Here is a 15,963-nt window from a genome sequence, read left to right as displayed (position 1 = left end):
AGCCTACTAGTTTATACTCAATAAAATGCAACTCCTAAATTCAACTCTACTATCAGATAGCTTTGCTATTCCTATTTATAGATGGCAGTGGTTTTTGTTGTACGTTATCAAGCTGCAGTTCTCCTTTTCCCCACATAAAGTTTTGCTTGTTTTGTACATAGACTCCATGTTTCAGAATAGAAAATAATTGGCTGTTAAGGTCACGCAGGGAAGATATTTAGTTTTCCCAGGTTTCTGGGTGCGGCACTTGAGCCAATCACATTTATTAATTTTAAGAAGACCCCTCAGACATTTGAACTTGACCCTTCTTCCTGCCAGTAACACCTGGAAAGGGAGTTAAATAAGTTAAATTACAGATATATTCAAGATTTATTTTAGCTAAACCCCGTTTGTAAGATGTTTGTGTGCCAAGTTATATCTGGAGTAAACTTTTACAGACAAACACTAAATCAAGGGCAAGGGGTATGGGAAGAAGTGTAAAGGGGAGTAAAATAGTAAGGTTGACAGACCCTTAACTATAATGAAAATGGTTATGGAGAACTCTATGGTATTAACTTAGTTGCCAGAGTCGTAAAATCCAGATTTTTCTGTCTGCAAGGCTCATGGGAGCTGCTGGAGATGAAGAAAATTAAATATAATGCTTCATATATAATTCAGAATTTTGTTTCTTTTCCTCATTCTCAAAAGAGTAAAAGTGACCTACTTTCTATATGTTGTAGTTTAGTGGGAAATTCCCCCAACTCCCAGTGTTAGTGTGCTTGTTCTTTTCTTAAGCAGGTGCTAACTCCCATCTCTGCTTTACTACTGCTGGCAATAGTATGTGCTAAATGTGTTGTGACATTCTTTCCTCTCAGTTTACAGTGAAGATGGTTGTGCTCCTTCCCGAATTCCAGTTTTGTTAAACTTCTGGGATTAATGTAGGATCTAAATTAATTTTCTGCATGTTAGTTGTCAACCACAGTAGAAGTAATTAAATAACAAGCTCTCCTCTAAGATTTGTGCTTTTGTACTTGATAAGTTACATGTAATGATTGTTTAAAAGAGAGAAAAAAAGGAAAAAATGCAAAGACATCTGTATAAAAAGTCACCACTTCTTCTTCTTGTTTATTTGTCCCGATGCATGTTTGGAATGAAATGGGAAAGAATCGTTAGAAATGAACCTGAAACTCAGAGGAGAGCCAGTATCAGCTCTGTTGTAAGGCCAGATTTGAACTGGAAAGATTTCAAAACAGAAGACTTCTTCCAACCCATCTTTACAAAAACCAAAGAGAACAGTCTAAAAAAACTAAGATAGGAAAATGAAGAAATTTGACTTAAGGTTACAAGTCAAGCCTGTCTCCATTTACTGTACATCACTACAGAAGTATGCTAGAAAGAGTATGGAACCAATCCTAGTTTTGGTCCTGCCCTCCAAGAAGAGCCAATATTTAGTTTGCTGGATCTAGTTCCATGTAGAGGAAAAGGAGAGAAATTTAATGAGTTTATATTATTCTGCCATCACAGTGCTGAACTCATTACTGATTGAGGAGATTCTTCAAATTTTTCAGTTCTTTTCCCAGTGTATTGTTTCCATCGTGGATGGAGAGAGATAGGAACATGTTAATCCTCTTTTGCTCAAATAGAAATTGCATTGACCGAAAAGAGATGCTGGGACGTATGATGGATAGTGTTCTCATTACTTTTCCTAAGAGAAGTCACTACACAGTTTGATCATCATATGTATACAACAAGCAAAACAAAACCATATTTCTCACTAAATGAAATGTATCCTTTAGAACTGTTTTCAGGGAAAGATTTGAAAAATAAGCATGGTTCTGTTTAGCCATGTTTTATTTATTTATTTATTTGCGGTAAGCAGTTTCTTCCAGCTATGGACATTAGACCAGTTAGCAAGAGGACTTGTTCATATATTTTTTTTTTACTTTTGTGATCCAAGTGTTAGGAGTTGGGAGTTTGGATCCAAAGGGAATGAATTTACGTATGCAGGACACGTTGTTCGAGGAGCTAATACTTACAGTAAACAGAGGTTGCTTAACTGTTGAGTAATGCTACAATAGTTATTTCCAATATTTTGCAAGAAACAATGTTCATGCAATGTTTTACCACTAGCAATTTGTTAGTGGTTTTAATTTAATGCCAAACAAATCTCTAAGGGCTGTAATTTCAAAAACATGGAGTATCACACATTGGAACTATACCCTCTTTCTACTTTTGTAAGGTAAGGCATATATGAAAGAGACACAATTTCTTTTCTCCCGTTAATAGTACTTTAAAAACTAAATAGTGTAAAAATACTCTTGTGACATCACAAATAGTAAATTATATCCATTGAAAGGAGATGCATGTGCATGCAACTTATGTTAAAGGTAAAAAAAAAAGTATTTTAAAAATTCTTAAAGAAAGTCTTTCCACAATGGATTACTTCAGGAAGACAGATATAGTCTGAAGGGGTCTTATTTGCCTTCTGTTTTTGGAGCAGTGACGTGTTTCCGTTATAGTAAGGTCAAACCTAGCAGTACTACAATTCTATACCTAACTGAGAAGTACTTTTTATCTTAATTCTTTGTACAATATATTTCATTTATTGTGATGAATATATGAATGGAAACAGTTTTAAAGAGACTGAAAATAAATTATTGTAAAGCATCCCTGGACCTCTCTCACTCCAGATCTTATAAACATTCATAATACTCTTCTACTTAGCATTTTTCACTGTAGCTTTACATTATTGTTAGAAGTTGTCCTTTGTGCTCGACAAAGGTGGCCATTTCCTACTGGAGATCAGCTTTAGTAAACATTCCTATTAATGCAATGCTCATCAAGTTCTTCCCTTTGAGATAGACACATGTTCTTATTTTGCAGATGGAGAACTAAGGGATAAGGAGATGGATGGCCTTTGAAATGTCTTATTGTGATTAAGTGGCAGAGAGAAGCTGGAGGTTTTATCTCCTATGCTTTTGCTTTCTCTACTGCTGTGCCATTTATGTAGGTATACATGCCTATATATATATATGTATACACATATTTAGATTGTGTGTATTATATTTACATATAATAATGTGTAATACACATTATTAGATCTATATTGAAGGGAGGCACAGACTTGAGACAGATTTAATTAAACGCTACTTTTCTTTAATCAGACTTTTGAGTCCAAAATAGTGGAGACTAAGCATGAATGTTTTGAAGGGAAACTAAGACTTTTCCAACTTTTCTGACACCAGTTTCATAACAGTTTCTTTGCTGATGCAATACTGTCATTACCACTTTCTTTAAAAACAACATAAGATCATCTTGGCCTGAAGTAAGTAAATTCATGTGTATTTATTTATGTGGTGTAATGCTGTGCATACCTAAATACATGCATAGTTATTTTCACAAACACATCTACATTGCATTAGCTGTCATCAGTTTTCATGCAGTTCCAAACTGTTTGGTCTTTGGTTGCTTCATTTTGTTAAGGCAGTCTGAATAAAACTTTAGGTGGCCCTTGGGAAGGTTTGCTTCCAATTTGACTTCCTATTTCAGATATGGGGCATATCAACTTGGTTATTATTTACATCAAACTCACCCCCAATTAGCATCTACTTATGTAGATAACTATAAAAATAGGTCTCTTCATAATTTCCTTTCTCTGTTCTCTAACCCTTAAATTCATTGATAAGTAGGAGCAGAACCTGTATCAGGCAGTCTGTGTGGCTACATCTGTGCTTTTTAGTGCAAAAAACCCAGGAACTATTTAGGTATTTGTGCTAATGTCTCCCTCTAGAGCTTGCTTTGCAGACAATATGTGCCTTTAAGATACTACACGTCTAATGTTACTTGGTGATACATCCACAGGAGAAGATGAGCTTTCCATTCATATGTTGAGATACACATGGTGATACATGGAAAAATACCAAGTACAGTTTGCCAGGCTCCTCATGAAATTTTTGAAGGGATGCTAGCTTGTTAGCTTAAAGGCAAAGTATTCAGCCATGTCTTGTCATGCGGAGTAAGAGCACAGTACTAATACAATCATATGAAGGAAAGAAGCCTGTGCTGGAAACCTATGCCTTTATCTCTAGAAAGAGACGCAGGTAAATTGTGATGAAGTTGCTGGCAAAGACTGTGCTTTGGAGTGGAAAAGTGAGCATAGAGTTATTTGGCAAATGATTGTGAGTAGGGGATGAAGACTAGCCAAGCAGGACAGATTCCATCTACCCAAATGCACATCAAGGGTGTGAGTGCTTGGGAAGATATGTGCAGCAATGCAAAACACGATTTACTCAAAGTAGATGCAGAGTGGAATATCTGTTCTTAGTTGTGAAAAATGGTCCAACATCTTTTCTTTGGTATTGTAAAAAGAGAGGCTAAATGGAAAGTAAAGGAAGATACAAAATAAAAAAGCAGAAATTAGTGTAAAAAGGAAGAGTGATGAAGAGGAGCTAGTGAGGTGGAAAAAGGGAGAGGAGAAAGGAGTGGTGCGGAAGTGAAAGTAACACTTCTCTAGAGATGATATATGAGAATGAAGGGAGTGAATTCAGAAAACTAGAACGTAATTTCATTACTGTGGAACTGAATAGCACGCAATGAAAAATGAAGGAAAAGCCTCAGGGAGAGCAGATAAAAGAAAAGTTGCATTAGGGTGGCATGTCACCAGGACAACGATTTTCGCACTGATTCATGCACATTTTCTCCAGTGTGTTTCACTGTTTATTGCCCTTCAGAACTGATAACTTTCTGATGATTGGAAGTCAGAATATTTTGTTCCATAAGGGAAAAATTTGCTGATGGGATTTCACGGTCCTGTTTTGTGTGACATTATTTGCCAATAATCAGGTCTTCTTCCTACTGCCTTTAAGAGCTGATGTAATGCTCGTATATACAGCACCTCCTAAAGGAACACTCAACATGAGCAAGCTATACAAGTATTCTATGGAGTTTGCCAACACCAGAGGGCAGGAACACTTAGACATTTTTGAACACTTTGGTTCTAATTTAGGACTAACTGGAACATACCTCATCTCCACAGTTTCATTTTCTTTAGAAAAGAACATTAGTTTCAGATATGAAACAAAAGAATAATCATTAAGAGCCATCTGTGAGCCTCTTTAATAAACAGGAACATGGGATAACCGAAGGAACTCTTACACAGCATTACATTGAAACGTCATGTCAAGTTTGCAATGCTTAGAGATTTTTTGGAAGTTAGAAAGCAGAAACCATTCCAACTAAAAATCATTGTCTTCACTCCAGCAGATATTATTAATAGTTTTGTTGATACTGCATTCCTAGAGTCCATGAACAGTAGCAATAAAGTGTCCATATTTGCATTTCTAGACACTTACGAAGAACTTCTCCCTCTAGAAGAGTGGAGGTATATTCAGTATAACCAATGAAGCTTTTTCAATATTCACTTTGGAGATACACCCATTATTTTTCAACAGTGAACATTGCTTGCAGCAGTACAGCTGGGAAATATACATAGAAAAGCTGGCTGGGAAAGAGAAAAAATTACTGAGCAGAAATACAGATTTCAGGGTCCAAATTCTCAAAGATACTTATCTCCCATGTGAAGGGCTCCTAGGAAGTGATATTGTTTTAGATTTAACTGCATAGGAGCTGGTTAAAATTCAAGTTTGGATATTGAGGATAGATCTAAACACTTTGCCATATGATGAAAAAACAAATTTACTTGGTATATAGACAATGATTAGTGGTAAAATTACTTTTAAAAGAGCCGGTTGCCTGGTTTTCCTGAGTTGTAAGTAAGGTTAAAAAAAGGCTAACACTGCACCATTTTGCTGTTGCAAATGAGTGACCTTCCTTTTTCTTTTTCGGAAGGTGAGTGTATATGTATGAGATAAGCTAGAATGTCAACCTGCAATATGTCAGCTATGGCATGGTGGTTGTCCATATGTAGGCTGTTACCCAGAAGAAAATGCAAGCTAATTGAAAAGTAACTTCTCCTTGATGAAAGGTGGAAGAAGCTACCTTGCATTCACAGCAGGAGTAGCTGATGTACTATAAAATTACTGCTGTATTTTACCCCTTGCTCTCTGGAATACTGTAAGAGGGAAGAAAGTGTGGGGAGTGAGGAGCCTTGAAGTTTAGAGACAATTATTCTTCCCAAGTTTTGTATGGTTCTCAGGATGGTGAGTAATGGATTGCTGTTCTGCACAGCAGCACAGCTGTACAGCTACTGGATTTGCTTCAACAAAACATCAACTTTTCAGAGAAAATTGGCTGCAGGAAGATAACAGATGTCAAAAGAAAATAGGGAAAGGATAACTCTTAGCATCTTTATATTTTGTTTACTAGAAATTTTTAAAGGGAGAAAAAGCTTAAGTGTTATGGCAAGTTGCTATTTTTGCCCTTATAAACTAATTTTATCATACCCATTTGTTCATATTTTTGCACCACAGATAGAGGTGCTGTTGTTGTAGCTTGGCTAGTTCATATTCAACCTTGCTCTTCCAAGAACTTTGTCTTTGGTACTATTTAAATGACAACAGAAGCTGGCAAGAATCTATGGCTACAGTGCTTGTTCTTTTAAAGAATGAAAAAACTCTGGTTAACTCTTCTCTTTGTTTAGTCTATTGTTTCAGTTTCTTTGCAATGACAATTGCAGACATTTTGCTGGAGAGAATTATGGTTCAATCTCTGTGAAGTTTATTTCTGTTTGCTAACAAATTACTCTTTTTGGGTTTTTGTATTTGTTGTGTTATGGTAGCAGTCATGGACACTAATTCCCAAACATGGGCTTGTGATTCCTGCTTGAGGTTATAATCACAGAAATATAAAAGGCACAGGAACTAGGAATTTTGACACAATCCCAGAACTGTTAGAGAAAGAGAGGTCATGATACCCTTTTAAGTGAGGCTGTGACTGGAAATGTTCGGGACTTACTGTCCCAGTAAACCTGTTGTCCTCATCATAGGACCTCTTTGTGGGCACCATACAAACACATAATAAAAAGCTGTCTCCTGTCCTGGAAAGCTTGTTGTCTAATTTACAGCTTCTTTTAGCAGCAACTGTCCACAATAAATCTCAAAAGGTTGCCTTCTGTCAGCAGTCCATTAGAGCTTTCACTGAAGCAAACGTTGAACACCAGCAGCACTGACCTACACATACTCTGGAACGTTTACTGTAGGAGTGGCTCTGTTACTAGCACTACATCCTGTCTCTGACAGTGTCATAAAAGTCTGTGTCTACAGGGGCATGTGAGGGCAGGGAAGCAGGCAGTGATACTTTCTGAGAATATTTTCCCAGTCAACAATTTGCAGGTCGGGGAGTTCCTGAACCAGGGATAATGATGTGGTATTGAGGTGCCTTTGCCTCAGTGGATTCCTCTTCCATAAACATGTTTAGTTTTCTGTTGCACCCATGTCAACTGCACCTGGGGCACAGTGTTCCACTGCATAATTACAAATTATGGTGAACCTGCCTCATTTTGCTTGTTTTGAGGCTGGCACCTGCTAGTTTCAAGGGTAACTGCATTTGTTAGGACAAGCAGTAGTTCCTTGGGATGGCCCCAGGTAAAAGAGATAACGAAAGACCCACTTATATTACAGTAAAAAAGTGTTGAATGTTATGATAATGTAGATACCAATGTCTTTTTTTAATATGTATTTTAATAATGAAGAGCTTTAGTCAGTGATTGCTAACCAACATACTGATGGCAGGAAAAGTCACTAGTGATGGGAAAAAAAAAAAAAAGACAAGAAATAAAAATAGTACTACTGTTCTGCCTAGAAGCCCCAGTGTACGTAACGAGATAGTCTCCTTGCTCACAGCCCTAGGAGACAAGGCAGAGGTGGAGCAGAAATGTTTGCCTCTTTGTTTATGCAACATTGGATTTTTGATATCCAGTAGTTCAGGAATTACATCAGACCAGGTTTTTGCTCTGCATCTTTGTTTTTTACAACTGACTTTTAGATAGGGTTTGTCTACAACACAGTTACAAAAGTTATTTTAATTAACCTACCCAGAACTCCATGCTGCTGCAGCTAAACTGCGCAACTGAACTCTTAGTTTATAGCAAGCAGCAGTCTGTCCTCTCCACGGAGGTCTGGCAGGTAAACACATACATTAATTTGCAACAATGATGACAGTAGTATTCATGTGCTTAATCTTTTTTTAAATGTATTTTTGACCACTTGGAAGTTCAAATGAGCAAAATGGATCAGAAACAGAACGTGTACTTAAACATTCACATATCTTGCAAATAGAGTTTTGCATGGTTTACAAACAGAAATGTGCTCTATAATTTCACATGAATGCTTAAAATAATTATTAAACAGTCTTTGTTTTCATGCTGGGCTGAGGTTTCCTTCCACATCTGTAGTAAATTGTCCTAAGGAACATTGACTCAAAAGATCTGGATTGTCTTTTAGTAGCATGGTTAGGGTCGGCTGATGAGTCGTGAAAAAGATTACTGTTACAGTTGATCACAGGAAAAAAATGGTTTTATGTATTATATTTCAGCAAGTAAAATACATAAAAATTAATTTCTTTAGCAAGATCTTCTGGTTTCAGTAAATCTGCCACCATTTTAGCAGGCTATCTTCTATGTCTAAAGGGATCCTATGAATGGCTAGAGTGCTGTAAAACAGAAAAATGGTAGAAGTATATGTGCCAGAGAGTGTCACTCAGACAATTATCCAGCAAGTGACTGATGGTTGAAGTTTCTGTATTATACATATTTACTCTAGGTGACTTTTGCAGCCTGGATTTAAGTTTCACGTTATCCGATATAATTTAATGAGCAAATTTGCCTTTCTCTGAATACTGGATCATGTAGCACCAGTTCTTGCAGACTTCTTTCTCTAAGTTGCATAAGTAATTGTTCTTTCTGAATTATTCCTTTAGCTTTCTTTGGGGAGTAGTAGAGGCTACAGCTATCTTCCTGGGGGAGAGCTGTGTTACACTGACAGAAATCAAGAAAATCTACATTGCAAAAGAATGCTTTTTCCATCAACTATCTTACAAAGTATGTATATGTGGCAGGAGATTAACTTTTATTTCTTTACCTCAAGGCAGATTGTGTATAAAATGAAAGTCCAGGGAGAGCCCAATTTGAACAGCCAGATTATATACTAGGATTTGAAGGAACTAGGGCACATTAGTGTAATTGGGAAGGGTAACCCAATATGAACCAGCCTTCTTAAAAAGTGAGAAAAATATATATTAATCTGCGATAATACTTTTTTAGGGAGAGAGAAATGAACCAAAGTAAAAACTATATTAGTCTTGCAACTATTCCAAAGAATAGTGATGGTTATAAAAAAATAGCTAAATAGTTATGGGAGTTATGTTCTGCTTTGGTATTTCTGTCCTTCTCTGGTATTTCTGCACATGGCCACATGTAACTATGGCCAGTGAAGTCAGCTCTTTGGAAACATCTCTAAAAAGAAAATGTTATGGTTCCAGCTGCATATGTCAATTCTCATACTAGTGCTGCGTTTCTGATTTCTGTCTTGCATAGTAAATAAGCATTGACCAAATAAACAGAGAGGAATAGTGTAAACCTGACTTTCAATTTTGATTTAGACAAATAAGGAAGAAATATCTGATCTATAATATAATTTGAAAACAAGGTATACTTATGCTAGAATTAAATATTCTATGCATATCTGATTTGCTTTTTATTGACAATCTATATCTGGTGTGGCCATTATTTCTGCAAAAAACTGCTCACTTTTCCTCAAGCATTTCTCCCTGTGCTGTTTTACCATCTGTTGATGAATATAAGTAAATATTGTTATTGTAAAGATACTCTCTAGTCTGGCCTGTAACGTGTGATCCAAATTAAATCTTGGCTCTCTGGGGAGTTGGTGATTTTTAGTGGTTCTGAGTATGTGTGACTGAGAGCGTGTATAAAAACCACAAACCACCAAGGTCATATTTATTTATTTATTTATTTATTTATTTGCTTTGGAGACCCTGCCTCTACATGGGGAGGGGGTGCTAGAAATCTGGGTGCATGAGGTAAGTGTATGGAAGTTCTGCTTACATATGGAGTGAATTAGGAAAGGCTGAGAGAGAAAAATACTACATTTTCCAGTGTCCGTCATTATGAAAGTGGAATAAGTGTTAAGCAGCTGCCAACTTTACATGCTGAGCAGAATACTGACAGTAAGCTTGTCATCTTTAAGTTGCTCATTTTACCAATATGTTTCTCTTTGGTCTTGATGGGGGGAAAAACTTAGGCAATCTCAAATATATTAAGTATTGAAGCACACCAAGTTAGAATTGTTTAAATGGAAAATTTAGCCATGTTAATAGTGCATCATCTTTTTTCTATTAAGGAAAAATAACGGCAAAGGTTACAGGACAAAATTTAAATATAACCAAGTTAAATAAAGACAGAGTGGCCCCATGATAGGAAAAGAATTAGCCCAAGACAGCTTGAGAGGAAACAAAACCACGGCGGATCTATTTTCTGTATCTGTAAATAAATATGAAATGAACAACTGAAAATTGACCTGAGAGGCTCGTCTTGATTTTGGAGGAGAGAATTCACTGGAAATGTCAGAATAACAACAGGGATATGTCAGGTGTAAGTGAAAAAAGAACCGAGTTCTTAAATAGTAATCAGAAAAACAATTAAAATAACATCAGCAGTGTGTGGAATGATGTTCTTTTGTGTTGTAGTTGCCTACATGATAGTCAGTAAAGGAAAACAGGGGAAGATCTTCTTATTTTTCTGCATTATTTTACAATGTGAAATTAGACCATTTTTCCAGATGTCTCTGTTATGTATCCAGTTGGGCAAGCCAAAAGGGTATTTTGCTGTTTCATTGAATAGAGTTCTTTGTAAATTAAACACAATACTTTTATAAAGCATTTGGCTAAGCAGCTACCTGAACTTATGTAGACAAAGCAGATAAAAAATACTCAAAATTAATATCATGTGTTTTCGCTTGTGCTAAGAAGTATTTTCTTCACTGAAATATGAAATGTTAGTGTGAACTGAAAAATCTTAAGAATAGGGCAACATCTAGGACTTAATTTCCAAAGTTATAGAAAGCAAAATGAGTGCAAAACATATCCTGTGAATCAGTCATGTAATTCCAATATGAATAATGAAACAAATTTCAATGATATTACTAGAGGGTGAATGAAGCAGTTCCCCACTGATGAAAATGAAGTTGCACAATTTGAAGCAACGCTGAATAAGGAATCAGATTGGAAACCTTGTGATCAGAGAAATATTCAGAAGCTCTGATCAAGTATATCGTAAAGACAGGCCTGAATCAATGCAGTTTGTACTCTTATCCAAACTACCTCAAAATTCATGTTGTTAGTGTATCATTCAGATAACTTCCATGATTCAAATTGCTGCATAATGAATACTCCTGGCTTCTATTAGGAACTCTATGTCCCCTCTTCTGGACAGCAGAAACAATTTCAACTGTATACGCTGTATACTGGCATAAAAGAAATACTTTCATTTACTCTCTCAGTTCCAAAATTTAACTCAAAGTGCTAAAATAAAAGTGTTTCCACTAAATATAAACCAGGTTTTCCACTAGCTCTTTTATGTTTCTGATTTCTCAATGTTTCTTAGTGTTTCTCCTGATTTGGCAGGTAAGCCTGTTTATACAGGCGCTGACCATGGTTACCTTCCATTGGTTTTGCTTTTGCAGGAGGCAATCAGAACTTTGTACAATCAGTTTTTTCAATTCCCAGAGTTCTCTTAATTAAAAGAGAGTTGAAGAGAGAGACAAGAAGACAGAAAAATTGAAGTTTTCTTAAAAAATACATTTTTAAAGTGTATTTGCATAATGTCAACATTCTTAATTGAGGCTTTTTTGAAAAAAAAAAAAACCAAACCAAACTTGTCCTAATCTGCAAAAGTCCTTCTATAAAAAGCATCACTCTAAGATCTAGTAGTCTAAACATGCTAATACAAAATAGTTCTAGTTTAGAAATATAACGCTGATGAGGTTCAGCCTTGGGTTGTTTCCTGAATCATTGCTGTGATCTACAAAATAGCTAGCATTTGATGTTTCTAGTTTCAGCTTTATCTGAAGCATTTCAATGTAAGAATTACATGGGAAAAGTACAGTTCTTCTAATAACACAAAACCTGACAGAACTGATTTTGCTCAAAAGTAAGCAAAAATTACTGTGGACTGAAATGCAATATGGAAAGTATTAGTACAAGCACAGTTTGTTTTAGTACTACAATTAGAACAAGTCTGCAGCCTTCATATACCCAAGCTGACATCAGTCTGGAATGACTTTTCCAGAAAGAATAGTATGGCGCAGAAAAGAGTAACATGTGTAGGCATCCTCAGCAGTGGCATGCCGAACAACGAAACATGTGGTTTAGTTGTTCAGTGTTTAAAAAAGAAACTGCTACAGACATGAGTGTACTTCTCTATATCCAGGAGGCTGGATGCTACACAAAAATGGATAGTTTAAATGTGTGGCTGGGGTCCATCTTTAAGATAGTTCTATCTTACACCATGGTATGAAATGATCTCATGATTTGTAAAGAGTTTGCCCAGATTAATTATAATAATGAAAGTCAGGAATATTTTAAATCACCGTGATTATATAGATAGGATCTAGCTTTGCGTGTATACACGATATACATAATTAGAGCAACGTGCTTCATTCAAACGAACTGCAATCATGAAATTACTCTTGCCCATTAAACTGTACAGGAGGCTGTGATTACATCCTTTTTATTTTTAATATGAGTTCCCTGCAATTCCCAAGCTCTCAAATGTTTCAAACCAGCTGTAGCAGTAGGACTTTTAATTATACTGTTTAGTGAGTGACATATAGCTCCTTCTCAGTCTGAATTAGCCCTGGACAAACAGATAGGAGTAATGTGAACTAAAAAACTAAATGCAGAACAGCTGTGGACAGAAATGAATGCCTTGATTGAAAACACTCTCCTGGTATTTTTCTTGCATGTTGCTATGGTACAAAAAATTATGTTTTTATTACAGGTTTTCTAAAGTGACAGGTGTCCTTTAGAGTAGCTTTCCTGTGCTTTTACCTTTAATTTTGAAAACCAAGTTTTTAATTTGTAATTTGCTTCTGTATAGTGAAAAAGGCAGCACTACTACTGCAGTGACTACTCCCCATTCCCAGTAAAAATGCATCTGGACAGAACCTTTTCTGGGGAAGGGTCTAGCCTGCGTTGGTTATGATTTGTGATGATTTAGAGGTCATTAAGCAGCTTCCTGTTGTTGAAAAAATAAACATAAAATTATTGAACTAGCTGAGACATTCACGAAAAGTGTATATTTGATAAATTGTATTTATCTTTTCTTTTGCATTTGAATTTGGAAAATATACACAACTTTAATTTTGAAATAAGCTGTGCCATTATGAATATGCCAATTCCCTTAATTGCACTTTAAATATTTTACATACTTTTACTTTGGGTAGAGAATGTTGTTGGTTATTAGTATCATACCAATAGATGACCTGAGCTTTATTTCCATCACAGTATCAATTCTTCAGTGCCATGGGAGTTTTTAGAAAGCAAACAGGAAAAGTCTAACACAATTGTCAAAACAAGACCATCTTAAAGGTTGGTCATTGCAAATGACATTTCTAACTGCACAGGTGTATTTGGCTTGTTAACTATGTGTCACCGATAGCTCAGAATTCAACAGATCCTAGTTTTGGTGCTTCTCAGCTCAGTAGCACTTTATGTAACCATACAGCTTCTTTGAAACAAACAACAACTTGGGGCAAGAATCCAGGACAGTTGCAAAAGCATACATATATTCTTTTTTGTCTTGAAGTAGTTGTGTCGTTGCTGAGCATGACTTTTCATAACCGGCTGTGTTTCTAAATTCACATTATATCTGCTAACTTTGTCTCTCTTTCATACTCAGGATTTAACTAATTGCTCAAATAGACCTCACAAATTTCTGTTGACCTCCATAGTAAACCACTGAACATGAGCTGAAATTCAAAGATTTATTTTTAATATCGGCATTTCTCAGGAAATGATTATATAATTTAGTCCAAGCTCCTAGACAATAGAAATTACATTATTTAAACCAGTTACTCATGGACTGAGCCACATAAATGAGATTTTAGATTTTGTATTTCAGAAAGGCATCCAGTCTTGATTTAAGAATGTGAAGAGGTGAGGAATCCATGACAGGGTAGTTTGCTCTCATAGTCTATGTCGTCTATATCTCTACAGGCATTGTCTGAACCACCTTCTGCTTTTGCTAAGTGTTCCAACACTTGCTCCAGACTTGGTATGGTTAGAGACATGCTTCTGCAGAGTTGGCTGACAGAAACTGTGGCAGCATTAGACAGAAAACCTCAAGTTCCTTGGAATGGCAATATTTTGAATGAGGTAAATCACTCATTTCAACTCAAAACCTCTTAAGGACTTCCTTTGCTTCAAAAGAGGCCTGGGAGTATGTAGCAAACTCTCCCTGAAGAGTGTAGGGTGGGGGGTTCCTCCTGGAGCAGTTCAGTCTAAAAATCTAACCAAGATGCATTGAGTCTCTCTTGTGCTGGAGCAACCTGTCTGTCTCTCTTAGCCAGTTACAGAAGGCATCACAAGTAGCTAGTTTAGGTAGCTAATTCAAATACTTGGGTTGGCAATATTTGTAAAATACCCAAAGCAGTGAATCAAAGACCTTCTGAATGGTGTCTTTTTTGTCCGTCTCACAGAACACAACACGAGAAGTATCTACACCAAGCTCATTTGAAAGCTCTTGACTTTGGCTTAATGCTTGAACGTGTAACACTGCTAGTGCTGATTGCATAATGCACTCTTTACATAAGACATTGCTATAAACCTATGTAGTTCACTTGGATCAATCGATATCACTACTCAGAGTTTCAAATATGGATTCTTTGGCCAGATCTTCTTCAGTCCTATGAAAAGGTAGTGCAGTTTTCTAGCTGGTGTCAATTAGTAAATGTTATATTTTCCATTAGAAAAAAAAGGCTAATGATAATTGTCTGAAAATTTCAGTCCCTACAGCATGAATTGTTCATATGGTGACCTTCCTGTCACCTGCAACTTCTTAGAGGTTGATACATCTGGGTTTTTTACTTTGCAAGGTAAACTTCAGGAAGCTGAACTAGGGAAAGAATGGCGAATGAAGGGAAATGCAGATTTTGAAATTGCATCTGAGCATAAATTGATTTGCTTCAGATTGCTTTCCAGTTTTCTTCTATCCTCTCTAAGGATAAATTTTGGATTAAAACTAGTTTGTGCAATTAAAAAGGAAAATATATTGTTCTTTGATTTTTGATAAAAATGATAGTTTTCTCAAAAATCAGATGTTCAACCTGGATACTTAGGACATTTCAAGGGAATGTACAACAGCTAATCTCTCACCACTGAAATTTAAACTTTATGTAACACTCATGACCAGGCCATCTGAGTGTGAGTTGGGCATCTTTACAAGCTCCTAAAAGCAGGCTACATAAATGCTGAATTACTAGCTCCGCCTAATAAAAACTGGTTCCTGCGCAGTACTTCCACAGTATCCCTCACCAAAGTTAGCTTTGTTCTGGAATCTGACAGCCATTTTCTTTTTCAAGTAAAGAAAAATAAAATAAACAGTGCAAAATTGTCCTGAAAATGAACACTGACCAATAAAACCCAGCTGCTGTAAGAGGAAGCAATTAGTACTTGCTGCACCTAATGGTATAGAGTTAAATCACAAACTCTGAAGGGCTTTCTTAGGAGACATCCAGAGAGGAGTGGGAGGACAGTCACTGCCTTCCCATACTTAGCCAGGATGAGAAGGACAGCACAGCCAGATCTTGGACATGGAATTTCCTCCCACTAATAAGAACTGACCTATTTTTAAAGCACTTAGAATGTTTTGTTACCTATAGTGGCAATAATAATGAAGTTATTAATATAACTTCAGTATGTCTAGACAGATCTATATCTAGCTGAAAAAGAAGAGAACAAAAAGAGGAGAAACAGGTTTCTTTCTGAATTCAAACATCTCTAAGTTCCCAAAGT

At 36.2% G+C, this 15,963-nt stretch overlaps 1 long non-coding RNA gene across 28 annotated transcripts in view; it reads left to right on the top strand.

The window, feature by feature from the left end:
* Positions 1–15,963, top strand: part of LOC142410663 (uncharacterized) — a 292,399-nt gene that overhangs the window by 158,754 nt on the left and 117,682 nt on the right. The window contains exon 15 of one of the 28 annotated variants that reach the window (XR_012775988.1): positions 14,167–14,325. The exons of the other annotated variants lie outside the window; for them this stretch is intronic. This is a non-coding gene — a long non-coding RNA (uncharacterized LOC142410663). The remainder of the gene's footprint in view (positions 1–14,166; positions 14,326–15,963) is intronic. 28 annotated transcript variants of the gene reach the window in all.

Source organism: Mycteria americana, chromosome 5 (genome assembly GCF_035582795.1).
Source record: "Mycteria americana isolate JAX WOST 10 ecotype Jacksonville Zoo and Gardens chromosome 5, USCA_MyAme_1.0, whole genome shotgun sequence".
Lineage (NCBI taxonomy): Eukaryota > Metazoa > Chordata > Aves > Ciconiiformes > Ciconiidae > Mycteria > Mycteria americana.
The sequence above is the reverse complement of the archived record's forward strand: the minus strand, read 5'-3'. Positions and strand labels throughout refer to the sequence as shown.